The sequence below is a fragment of the Chionomys nivalis genome, chromosome X, assembly GCF_950005125.1.
Source record: "Chionomys nivalis chromosome X, mChiNiv1.1, whole genome shotgun sequence".
NCBI classification, from domain to species: Eukaryota; Metazoa; Chordata; class Mammalia; order Rodentia; family Cricetidae; genus Chionomys; species Chionomys nivalis.
In genome coordinates this window covers 45180439-45193197 of record NC_080112.1, presented here as the reverse complement: position 1 = coordinate 45193197, position 12759 = coordinate 45180439, and the positions used below count along the sequence as shown (strand labels likewise).

At 39.3% G+C, this 12759-nt stretch overlaps 1 non-coding gene across 1 annotated transcript; it reads right to left on the bottom strand.

Moving 5' to 3' along the window:
- Positions 1-305: 305 nt before the first annotated feature.
- LOC130868770 (U6 spliceosomal RNA) lies at positions 306-412 on the bottom strand. The gene has a single exon (XR_009056572.1). It is a non-coding gene; the product is annotated as a U6 spliceosomal RNA (small nuclear RNA).
- Between the last annotated feature and the right edge of the window lie 12347 nt (positions 413-12759).

Genomic DNA, 12759 nt, shown 5'->3' with positions numbered 1-12759 from the left:
TCTTAGGTTTGGTCTTTTTATTGTGTCCCAGATTTCCTGAATGTTTTGTGATGAGAATTTGTTGGTTTTGCTGTTTTCTTTGATCAGTGTGTTTATTTTCTCTATGGTATCTTCAGTGTCTTAGATTCTTTTTTTCTATCTCTTGTAATCTGTTGGTAGTACTTGTCTCTGTAGTTTCTGTTCATTTACCCAGATTTTCCATCTCCATCCTTCCCTCCATTTGTGTTTTCTTCATTACTTCCATTTCATTCTCCAAGTCTTGAACTGTTTCCCTTATTTCTTTGATTGCTTTTTCTTGTTTCTCTAAAAATATGGAACGCTTCACGAATTTGCGTGTCATCCTTGCGCAGGGGCCATGCTAATCTTCTCAGTATTGTTCCAATTTTAGTATATGTGCTGCCGAAGCGAGCACAACTAGTGTAATTTCTAGGTGTATTCTGAATCTTAATTGTCAGGAGCCATTTTCCAAGTATGATGGCAAGAACCATTGTCCTGGGGATGTTTGCAGAGAGCCCACACCCCAACTGTATTGAGAACTGTTTGTTTGCAGAGCCCACCCCACACCCAACTATCTTGAGAGTTATCTGTTAGTGGAATCCACCCCGCATTCCAACTATCTAGAGAACTGTTTGTGGTTGGAATCACAAAAGAAACGATTCCGCTTGCATAGAGAGCACTAGGTGTGTTGACTTGTGACCTCCTGATCGACGACTCGTGACCTCGTGACCAACTTGTGACCAAGTGTTGACTCATAACCATTGCTGCAAGATCCCTTCTTGCCTTCGCCATGCCCCTGCCCCCCATCCCAACCCAAATTCCTCATTCAAGGGATATATAAGCCACAACCATTTCGTCAATAAAGGGAGGCTTTGACAACACGTCTTGCTTGGCCTTCTTCCTCTTTCCCGTCCATGTCTTTCCAGATAGCACCTCTCTGGAACGCTGGAATAACTGACCTGCCAGGCGGGTTACAACACTAGACTAACTGACCCGCTTGGCGGTTACACTTAATTACTAAATAAGACTACTAGAGATGATCTAAATCCTAAAAAAGACATATTAGTCTTAGTACAATGCCTTTAAAGAATTGCAACCAAACTCTCTTGGCATATTATTTTAAAGATAGAAATTTAAACAGTCAAATTTGTTATACATAGCCATATTAATTTAATTCCCAACAAAGCACACACCCACACACAGTTTCTCTCTCTCATCACACACACACACTCACACACACACGCACACACGCACACACATGCACTCACTGGTGCATTGGGAAAAACATAACTGATAATCATAGTGGCAAAAATCATCAATAAAATACTTGAAAAGAGAACACACACCGATATAAAGGAGATCATACACAAAGATTAAGGTGTTTATTCCAGAAGTACAGTCTTGGCTTCACACACAAAGTTCTATAAATATAATGAATCATCAAATATAATGACACAACAAAGCACATGATTAACTGAACAGATGAAGAAAAAAACTTTGACAGAATACATCATAATTTCAAGCTAAAATTCTCAGAGATAGTAGAAATGGAGGGAATGTACTACAAAATATCAAAAACTGTGATAAACATACTGCCAACACTGTCCTATATATATGTTGAAAACCTGCAAGTACAACTACTAAAATTTTGAAGAAGGCAGGGTGCCCACTCTTTCCACTCCTTTAAAATATCATGCTGGATTCATTACAGCAAGCAATACAGAAGGTGAAAGATATTAAAATCACATACCTATGAAAAGATAATTAAATTATCCCCATTTTCAGATGACATGATCTTATACCTAAAACATACCAAATTGTATCAGAACACATGTAGTAGAGTCAACAGTTCTAGCAGCATGACATGGAAAGTATTATCTTACAAAAATCAACACCCTTTCTATATACAAACATCAAAGCCACCTCAGAAAGACATCATGGACAGAATTCTATTTACAATAGAATCAAAGAAAATAAAACATCTTGTGTTAAACATAACAAAGAAGGAGAAAGTAAACTTCTAATTTCTGAAGAAAAACATCCTATAAAATTGAAAGGCATTTAAAAATTATAGATGGTATAATTAATATTGGGAAAAAGATCATCCTGCCTAACAGATACAATGCAATGTTTATTTAAAGAAGACACAGCATCCTTCTTACAAATAAGAAAAAATATGCCTCTAACATTTTATATAGAACTAGAAAATAGTCTTGATTCTAAAAGGAATCCTAAGATAAGAGATCAATACAGGAGGCATTGTCATTTCAGTGTTCAAAGTATCTTAAAGAGCTAAAGTGATAAAAATCTACCCAGGACCAGTGTTGTGATGTACATCACTGGCACTTTTCTTTTTTTCCAATATTTTTGTTGTTTTTATTGAATTATACATTTCCCCACTCCTCTTCCTCCTTCCCTTCTCCATCCCACCATGTGTCTACCACCCATCCTCCCAGTTCTCTGGAGATGTGGATTATAGTCTGGTTTTTCTTTGGTTTGCTTTAAATCTTCTATGACTTATAAGTGAGTACATACTGTGTTCATCTTTCTGGGTTTGGGTTACCTCGCTCAGGAGAGATTTACTACTTCTGTCCATTTACCAGGAAATGTCATTTTTTTTTACAGCCGAGTTATGTGCCATTGTGTACATGGACCACACTGAAGCTATAAGTCATAAACAATCCCACACCAGTTTGGAATTATGATTAATAGAATAGTTATTTATTTAAAGGGGAAAACTTACAGATCACCGTCCCAGACAACAGCCCTCTGCACAGTCAGGAAAGGAGCCTAGCCACCGGAAGTGGAGCCAGAAGCCAGAGAGAGAGGAGAAGGAAGTGGTCGCATTTTAAAGGGAGAGAGACCACACCCCAATGGGCTGGTATCTCAGCGGCTATTGGCTGAAGGAGCAGAAGTAGCTCCTGCAACACCACACTTTCTTTATGCATTCTTCAGTTAAGGGGCATCCACATTCTGGCTATTATGAATAATTCTGCTATCAATATTATTGAGCATGCATCCTTGTGGTATGATTGAATATCCTTTAGGTATATGCACAAGAATGTTATCACTGTGTCTTGAGGTAGATTGATTCCCAATTTTCTGAGAAACTGCAATACTGATTTCCAGAATGGCTGTACAAGTTTTCATTCCCACCAGCAATGCAGGAGTGTTCCCTTTATCCCATATCCCATCCAAAATATTTGTCATCAGTGTTTTTGATCTTAGCTATTCTTACAGGTGTAAGATAGAATCTCAGGGTTGTTTTGACTTGCATTTTTCTGATGGTTAAGGATGTTGAGCATTTCCTTAAGTGTCTTTCAGCCATTTTAGATTCATATGTTGAAAGTTATCTGTTTAGGTCTGTACCCCATTTTTTGTTTATATTATTATTATTATTATAAATTTTTACCTCCTCCCCTCCTCCCATTTTCCTCCCCTTCCTCCCATTCCCCCTCCCCTCCCTCTCCAGTCCAAAGAGTAGTCAGGGTTCCCTCCCTGTGGGAAGTCCATGGTCCTTCCCCCTCCATCCAGGTGTAAGAAGGTGAGCATCCAAACAGACTAGGTTCCCACACAGCCAGTACATGCAGTAGAATCAAAACCCAGTGCCATTGTCCTTGGCTTCTCAGTCAGCTCTCCTTGTCAGCCATGTTCAGAGAGTCCGGTTTGATCACATGCTCTATCAGTCCCAGTCCAGCTGGCCTTGGTGAGTTCCCATTAGATCAGCCCCACCGTCACAATGGATGGGTGCACCCCTCGCGGTCCTGACTTCCTTGCTCATGTTCTACCTCCTTTTGCTTTTCATTTGGACCTTGGGAGCTCAGTCCGGTGCTCCAATGTGGGTCTCTATCTCTATCTCCATCCATTGCTAGATGAAGATTCTATGTTGATATACAAGATATTCATCAATGTGGCTATAGTATAGGGCCAGTTCAGGTGCCCTCTCCTCAGCTGCTCAAGGAACAAGCTGGAGACATCTCCTTGGACACCTGGGAACCCCTCTAGAGTCTAGTCTCTTGCCAACCCTAAAATGGCTCTCTTAATTAAGATATATACTTCCCTGCTCCCATATCCACTCTTCCTCCATCCTAACTGTCAGATTCCCCCAAGGTCTCCCCATTCTCCCCTTCTCACTTCTCTCTCCCCATCTCCCCTTATCCCCACCCCACCCCACCCCCAAGCTCTCAATTTTTGCCTGGAACATGTACCCCATTTTTTGGATTATTTGTTTTGTTTTCTTTCGTTTTTTTCTTGATGACCAATTTCTTGAGTTATTTGTATAATTTGAAACCAACCCTTTGTCTAATGTGGGGTTAGTAAAGTTTTTTTTTCCATTCTGTAGGCTGTCGTTTTGTCTTGTTGACCAGGTCCTTTGCTTTACAGAAACTTTTCAATTTCAGGAGGTGCCATTTATTAACTGTTTCTCTCAGTGTCTGTGCTACTGGGGTTATATTTAGAAAATGATCTCCTGTGCCAATGTGTTCCAGTGTACATCACACTTTTTCTTCTATGAGGTTCAGTATGGTTGGTTTTATGTTGAAGTCTTTGATCCATTTGAATTTTGAGTTTTATGCATGGTGCTAGATAAGGATCCATTTACATTTTCCTACATGTTGATGTCCAGTTGTGTCAGTGCCATTTGCTGGATATGTCTTTTTTTCCATTTTATATTTTTAGCTTCTTTGTCAAAAATCAGGTGTTCGTAAGTGTGCGGATTGATAAAAAAGTCTTTAAAGAGATAGAGTACAGACAGTCATAGATTAGAAGGAGTAAAGAAAAATAAGCCATGTAAAGATGGAAAATTCACAGAGTCTGGATTATGTATATTATTGTGTTTTCTTTGAATTTTTTGACTGTGAAGGAATTAAGTACAGAGAGACATTTCATTGTATGTGCTGCTAAGCTAAACCAGCATAAATATTATAAAGGTATCATGACTTCCAAATTTGGATCAAAAGATATGTTGCTTTGGAAAAGAGGTTCTTTTTTTGTTTTCACAGAAGATGAGAACCTGTGAATTGCTTCCAGACCAATATGGTTTGATGGAATAAGACCCCCTGAATGATTGCTATGAACACCTCCCAAAAGAAAATACTTTACCCAATAAACAGCAGGAACCAGTTTGGAGAGAAATAACTATGCCCATATTTCCAAATATAGTTTATAATAGTTTGCTTAAATATAAAAGGGGATATGTTACAGATATGAATAATTTGCGTTGTTATGGATCTTTGTTTATTGATACAAATTTAAAGTCAATTTTGTTATACTGTATATTATTTCTTCTCTTGATTAAAGTGTTGTGACTGTGTAGTTCATTTAAAAATGTAATGTATAATTAAGAAATATAAGTTAATATATAATCATCCATAATAGTCAGGTTTGTAGTCATGTTAGTTCAATTTTCTAGATGTATAGAGATATATTTCAGTTAGATAGGTATTCTTCAAACCTTTCAGAGACCTTTAGAATATGGCTTTAAAATGTTTAAGATCTTAAGACTTTTCATGCCCTATTGTCTGTGAGATCCTTGGCCCAAGAACAGTTCCTGCTCCTGCACTGAGGCTTTCTACCCAGAGGGGTGAGTTTCTGCCCGCCAGCCAGAAGGTCCCCGGGAGTTCAAAGCACCTCTTGCTCCTGCTGCAGGGGCTTCTTTGTTCCACATTACCCTGCCCTCCCTCTAAGTTCGTCATTTTGTCTGCGGGGTCCTTGGACTACCAAGAGTCCCTGTTCCTGTGCTGAGGAGATCCATCCAGACAGGTGAGTGTGTATCTCAGGAAGAATTCCTGCTCCTGCACTGAGGAGATCCCAGACTCAGTCACAGCATAGATTGAACCAAGATGCCAAGACTCTCCTAGCTGCATTAGAAGGAAGAGATGGGCAGGCGCCAATGCAATAATTCCTCCAACAACTTGAAAGGCAATATGACAACACCAGATTCCAGGGATCATGCAACAAGAAGACTTGAACACCCTATTCCAGAAGAAGTAGAAGAAATCAACTTTAAACATAATATTATGAAAATAATAGAGGACCTTAAACAAAATGTGAAAATCTGCTTAAAGTAATGGAGAAGACAAACAAAAAGGTAGAAGATATGAATAAATCTCTCAAAGATACTCAAGAAAACCAAGATAAAGTAATCAAACAGGTAATGGAAAGAGTTCAAGACTTGAAAAATAAAATGGAGGTAATGAAGAAAACACAAACTGAGGGAAAGCTGGATATGGAAAATCTGGGTAAACAAACAGAAACTACAGAGACAAGTATAACCAACAGAACACAAGAGATAGAAGAAAGAATCTGAGACACCAAAGATACTATAGAGGAAATAAACTCACTGATTAAAGAACAAAACAAATCTAACAAATTATTAACACAAAACCTCCAGGAAATCTGGGACACTGTGAAAAGACCAAACCTAAGAATAATAGGGGTAGAAGAAGGAGAAGAATTACAGCTCAAAGGCCCAGAAAATATACTCAACAAAATTATAGAAGAAAACTTTCCCAAACTAAAGAAGGATATTCCTATGAAGGTACGAGAAGCATACAGAACACCAAAAAGACTGGATAAAAAAAAGCATCCCCTTGCCATATAATAATCAAAACACAAAACATACAGAATAAAGAACAAATATTAAGAGCTGCAAGGAAAAAAGTTCGAGTAACATATAAAAGGAAACCTATCAGAATTACACCTGACTTCTCAATGGAAACCATGAAAGCCAGAAAATCTTGGATAGATGTGCTGTGGAAACTAAGAGACCATAGATGCAAGCCCAGATTACTATACCAAGCAGAGCTTGCATTCATAATTGATGGAGAATACAAGATATTCTAGGACAAAAACAGGTTTAAACAATACATAGCCATGAGCCCAGCCTTACAGAAAATTCTAGAAGGAAAACCACAAACCAAGGAAGCCAACAACATCTATAATAACACAAGCATCTAACAACCCTCCACCAGCACAACTCAAAGAAGGGAAACACACAAACACTACCACCAGAAAAAATAACCTGAGTTAAGAACCACTGGTCATTAATATCATTTAATATCAATGGAATCAATTCACCTATAAAAAGGCACTGGTTAAGAGAATGGATACAAAAACAGGATCCAACATTCTGCTGTTTACAAGAAACACACCTCAACCTCAAATATAGACACTACTTCAGAGTAAAGGATTGGGAAAAGATTTTCCAATCAAATGGACCAAAGAAACAAGTTTGTGTGGCTATACTAATGTCTAACGAAATTGAATTCATACTAAAATCAATCAGAAGAGATGGAGGAGGACACTTTATACTTATAACAGGAACAATTCATCAGGATGCAGTCTCAATCCTGAACATCTATGCTCCTAATATAAAAGCACCCACATATGTAAAAGAAACATTACTAGAACTCAAAGCATACATCAAACCCCACTCCCTAATAGTATGAAATATCAACACTCCTCTCTCACCAATGGACAGGTCAATAAGACAGAAACTTAACAATGAGAGAACTATCAGATGTAACGAACCAAAATGACTTAACAGACAGCTATAGAACATTCCACCCAAACAGAAAAGAATATACCTTCTTCTCAGCATCACATGGAACCTTTTCAAAAATTGATCACATATTTGGTAACAAAGCAAACATCCATAGATACAAAGAAATCGTAGTAACCAACTGAGTACTATAGCATCACCATGGAATAAAGTTAGAATTCAAAAACAATTCTAACCCCAGAAAGCTACAAACTCATGGAAATTGAACAGTCAACTACTGAACCACCCCTGGGTCAAGGAAGAAATAAACAAAGAAATTAAAGTCTTCCTTGAATTGAATGAAAATAAAGACACATCATATCCAAACCTATGGGACACTATGAAGGCAGTGCTAAGAGGAAAGTTCACAGCTCTAAGTGCCCAGATAAAGAAAATGGAGAAAGCACACATTAGAGACTTAACAGCACTGCTGAAAGCTCTAGAAAAAAAAGAAGCAGACTCACCCAGGAGGAGTAGAAGACAAAATAATCAAACTGAAGGCTGAAATCAGCAAAACACAGAAAACAATCCAAAGAATCAATAAAACAAAAAGCTTGTTCTTGGAGAAAATCAACAAGATTGACAAATCCCAATCCAAACTAATCAAACGGCATAGAGAGAACAGCAAATTATTATTATTATTATTATTATTATTATTATTATTATTATTATTATCATCACCTCAGTTCTTTTGTCTGCCATCAAAAACAAACAACAAAACGACTCTCGGTGTGATTGGAGGTCGTTCAGCAAGGGTCTTCTTTCTTTCTTTCTTTCTTTCTTTCTTTCTTTCTTTCTTTCATTCTTTCTTTCTAAGATTTCTACCTCCTCCTCGCCACTGCCTCCCATTTCCATCCACCTCCCAAAATCAACTCCCGCTCCCTCATCAGCCCGAAGAGCAATCAGGGTTCCGTGCCCTGTGTAAAGTCCAAGGACCTCCCACCTCCTTCCAGATCTAGTAAGGTGAGCATCCAAGCTGCCTAGGCTCCCACAAAGCCAGTATGTGCAGTAGGATCAAAACCCAGTGCCATTGTTCTTGACTTCTCAGCAGTCCTCATTGTCCACTATGTTCAGCGAGTCCGGTTTTAACCCATGATTTTTCAGACCCAGTCCAGCTGGCCTTGGTGAGTTCCCGATAGATCATTCTCATTGTCTCAGTATGTGGGTACAGCCCTCGCGGTCCTGAGCTCCTTGCTCGTGCTCACTCTCCTTCTGCTCCTGATTTGGACCTTGGGATTTCAGTCCAGTGCTCCAATGTGGGTCTCTGTCTCTGTCTCCTTTCATCACCCGATGAAGGTTAATATCCAGGAGGAGGACTATATGTTTTTCTTTGGGTTCACCTTCTTATTTAGCTTCTCTAGGATCACGAATTATAGGCTCAATGTCCTTTATTTACGGCTAGAAAACAATTATGAGTGAGTACATCCCATGTTTCTCTTTTTGGGTCTGGTTTACCTCACTCAGGATAGTATTTTCTATTTCTGTCCATTTGCATGCAAAATTCAAGAAGTCATTGTTTTTTACTGCAGAGGATTACTCTAATATGTATATATTCCATACTTTCTTCATCCATTCTTCCATTGAAGGGCATCTAGGTTGTTTCCACGTTCTGGATATTACAAATAATGCTGCTATGAACATAGTTGAGCATATATTTTTGTTGTATGATAGGGCATCTCTTGGGTATATTCCCAAGAGTGGTATTGCTGGGTCTAGGGGTAGGTTGATCCCAAATATCCTGAGAAACCGCCATACTGCTTTCCAAAGAGGTTGCACAATTTTGCATTCCCACCAGCAATAGATGAGTGTACCCCTTTCTCCACAACCTCTCCAGCAAAGACTATCATTGGTGTTTTTGATTTTTCCATTCTGACAGGTGTAAGATGGTATCTTAAAGTTGTCTTGATTTGCATTTCCCTGATCGCTAAGGAAGTTGAGCATGACCTTAAGTGTCTTTTGGCCATTTGAACATTTTCTGTTGAGAATTCCCTGTTCAGCTCAGTGCCCCATTTATAATTGGGTTGATTAGTTTTTTACAGTCTAGTTTCTTGAGTTCTTTATATATTTTGGAGATCAGACCTTTGTCAGTTGCAGGGTTGGGGAAGATCTTCTCCCAGTCAGTGGGTTGACTTTTGGTCTTAGTGACAGTGTCCTTTGCTTTAGAGAAGCTTCTCAGTTTCAGGAGGTTCCATTTATTCAATGATGCCCTTAATGTCTGTGCTGCTGGGGTTACACATAGGAAGTGGTCTCTTGTGCCCATGTGTTGTAGAGTACTTCCCACTTTATCTTCTATCAGGTTCAGTGTGTTCGGACTGATATTGAGGTCTTTAATACATTTGGCCTTGAGTTTTGTGCATGGTGATAGATATGAATCTATTTTTATTCTTCTACAGATTGACATCCAGTTATGCCAGCACAATTTGTTGAAGATGCTCTCTTTTTTCCATTATATACTTTTAGCTCCTTTATCAAAAATCAAGAGAACAAGGAAGTTATTAAGATCAGAAATGAAGAGTGACAGAACCATAGACACAGAGGAAATTCAGAGAATCATTAGATCTTACTACAAAAGCCTATATGCCACAAAATTAGAAAATGTAAAAGAAACGGATATTTTTAGATAAGTACTATATACCAAAATTAAATCAAGACCAGGTGAACAATTTTTTTATTTTATTTTTTTATTGAAAAAATATTTTTCTGCCTCCTCCCCTCCTCCCATTTCCCTCCCCCTCCTCCCGCCCCTCTCCCCTCCCACCACTCCTCTTCTCCTCCCTCTCCAGCCCCAAGAGCAGTCAGGATTCCCTGCCCTGTGGAGAGTCCAAGGTCCTCCCAACTCCATCCAGGTCTAGGAAGGTGAAAATCCAAACTGTCTAGGCTCCCACAAAGCCAGAACATGAAGTAGGATCAACACCCCGTGCCATTGTCCTTGGCCTCTCATCAGCTCTCATTGTCCGCCATGTTCAGAGAGTCCAGTTTTATCCCATGCTTTTTCAGTCACAGTCCAGCTGGACTTGGTGAGCTCCCAATAGATCAGACCCACTGTCTCAGTGGGTGTGTGCACCCCTCGTGGTCCTGCCTTGCTTTCTCATGTTTTCTCTCCATCTGCTCCTCGTTAGGACCTTGGGAGCTCAGTCCGGTGCTTCAGTGTGGGTCTCTGTCTCTATCTCCATCGATTGCTAGATGAAGGTTCTATGGTGATATGCAAGATATTCATCAGTATGGCTGTAGGATAGGGTCATTTCAGGTTCCCTATCCTCAGCTGCCCAAGGAAATAACTGGGGACATTGCCCTGGCACCTGGTAGTCACTCCAGGTTCAAATATCTTGCCACCCCTTAGGTGGCTCCCTTAACTAAGATATGTGCTTCCCTGATCACCTATCCAACTTTCCTTTATCTCCAATCATCCAGTTTCCCCAAGATCCCCCCATCCTCTCCTTCACACTTTTCTCTCCCCATCTCCCCTTACCCCCATCACACCCCACCCCCAAGATTCCAATTTTTTGCCCGGCAATCTTGTCTACTTCCCATAGCCAGGAGGATAACTATATGTTTTTCCTTGGGCTCACCCTCTTATTTAGCTTCTTTAGGATCACAAATTAGAGACTCAGTGGCCCCTATCAATGGCTAGAAACCAATTATGAGTGAGTATATCCCATGATCTTCTTTTTGGGTCTGGGCTACCTCACTCAGGATATTATTTTCTATTTCCATCCATTTGCATGCAAAATTCGAGAAGTCATTGTTTTTTACCACAGAGTAGTACTCTAATGTATATATATTCCACACTTTCTTCATCCATTCCTCCATTGAAGGACATCTAGGTTGCTTCCAGGTTCTGGCTATTACAAATAATGCTGCTATGAACATAGTTGTACAAATGCTTTTGTCATATGATAGGGCATCTCTTGGGTATATTCCCAAGAGTGGTATTGCTGGGTCCAGGGGTAGGTTGATCCCAAATTTCCTGAGAAACCGTCACACTGATTTCCAAAGTAGTTGCACAAGTTTGCATTCCCACCAGCAATGGATGAGGGTACCCCTTTCTCCACAACCTCTCCAACAAAGGCTAACCTTGGTGTTTTTGATTTTAGCCATTCTGACAGGTGTAAGATGATATCTCAAAGTTGTTTTGATTTGCATTTCTCTGATCGCTAAGGAGGTTGAGCGTGACCTTAAGTGTCTTTTGGCCATTTGAACTTCTTCTGTTGAGAATTCTCTGTTCAAATCAGTGCCCCATTTTTTAATTGTGTTATTTAGCATTTTAAGGTCTAGTTTCTTGAGTTCTTTATATATTTTGGAGATCAGACCTTTGTCTGTTGTGAGGTTGGTGAACATCTTCTCCCAGTGAGTAGGCTGCCTTTTTGTCTTAGTGACAGTGTCCTTTGCTTTACAGAAGCTTCTCAGTTTCAGGAGGTCCCATTTATTCAATGTTGCCCTTAATGTCTGTGCTGTTGGGGTTATACATAGGAAGCGATCTCCTGTGCCAATTTGTTGTAGGGTACTTCACATTTTCTCTTCTATCAGGTTGAGTGTGTTCAGATTGATATTGAGTTCTTTGATCCAATTGGACTTGATTTTTATGCATGGTGATAGATATGGATCTATTTTCATTCTTCTACAGGTTGACATCCAGTTGTGCCAGCACCATTTGTTGAAGATGCTTTCCTTCTTCCATTGTATACTTTTAGCACCTTTATTGAAAATGAGGTGTTCATAGGTTTGTGTGTTAAAATCCGGGTCTTCCATATGATTCCATTGGTCGACTTCTCTGTTTTTATGCCAGTACCACGCTGTTTTCATTACTGTAGCTCTGTAATAGAGTTTGAAGTCAGGGATGGTAATACCTCCAGAATTTCCTTTATTGTATAAGACTGTTTTGGCTATGCTGGGTTTTTTGTTTTTCCATATAAAGTTGATTATTGTCCTCTCAAGATCTATGAAGAATTTTGATGGGACCTTGATGGGGATTGCATTGAATCTATAAATTGCCTTTGGTAGAATTGCCATTTTTACTATGTTGATCCTCCCAATCCAAGAGCAGGGGATATCTTCCATTTTCTGGTATCCTCTTCAATTTCTTTCTTCAATGCCTTAAAGTTCTTGTCAAATAGATCTTTCACTTCCTTGGTTAGAGTTACCCCAAGATATTTTATGCTGTTTGTGGCTATCGTGAAAAGTGATGATTCTCTTATTTCCCTCTCTGCTTCCATATCCTTTGT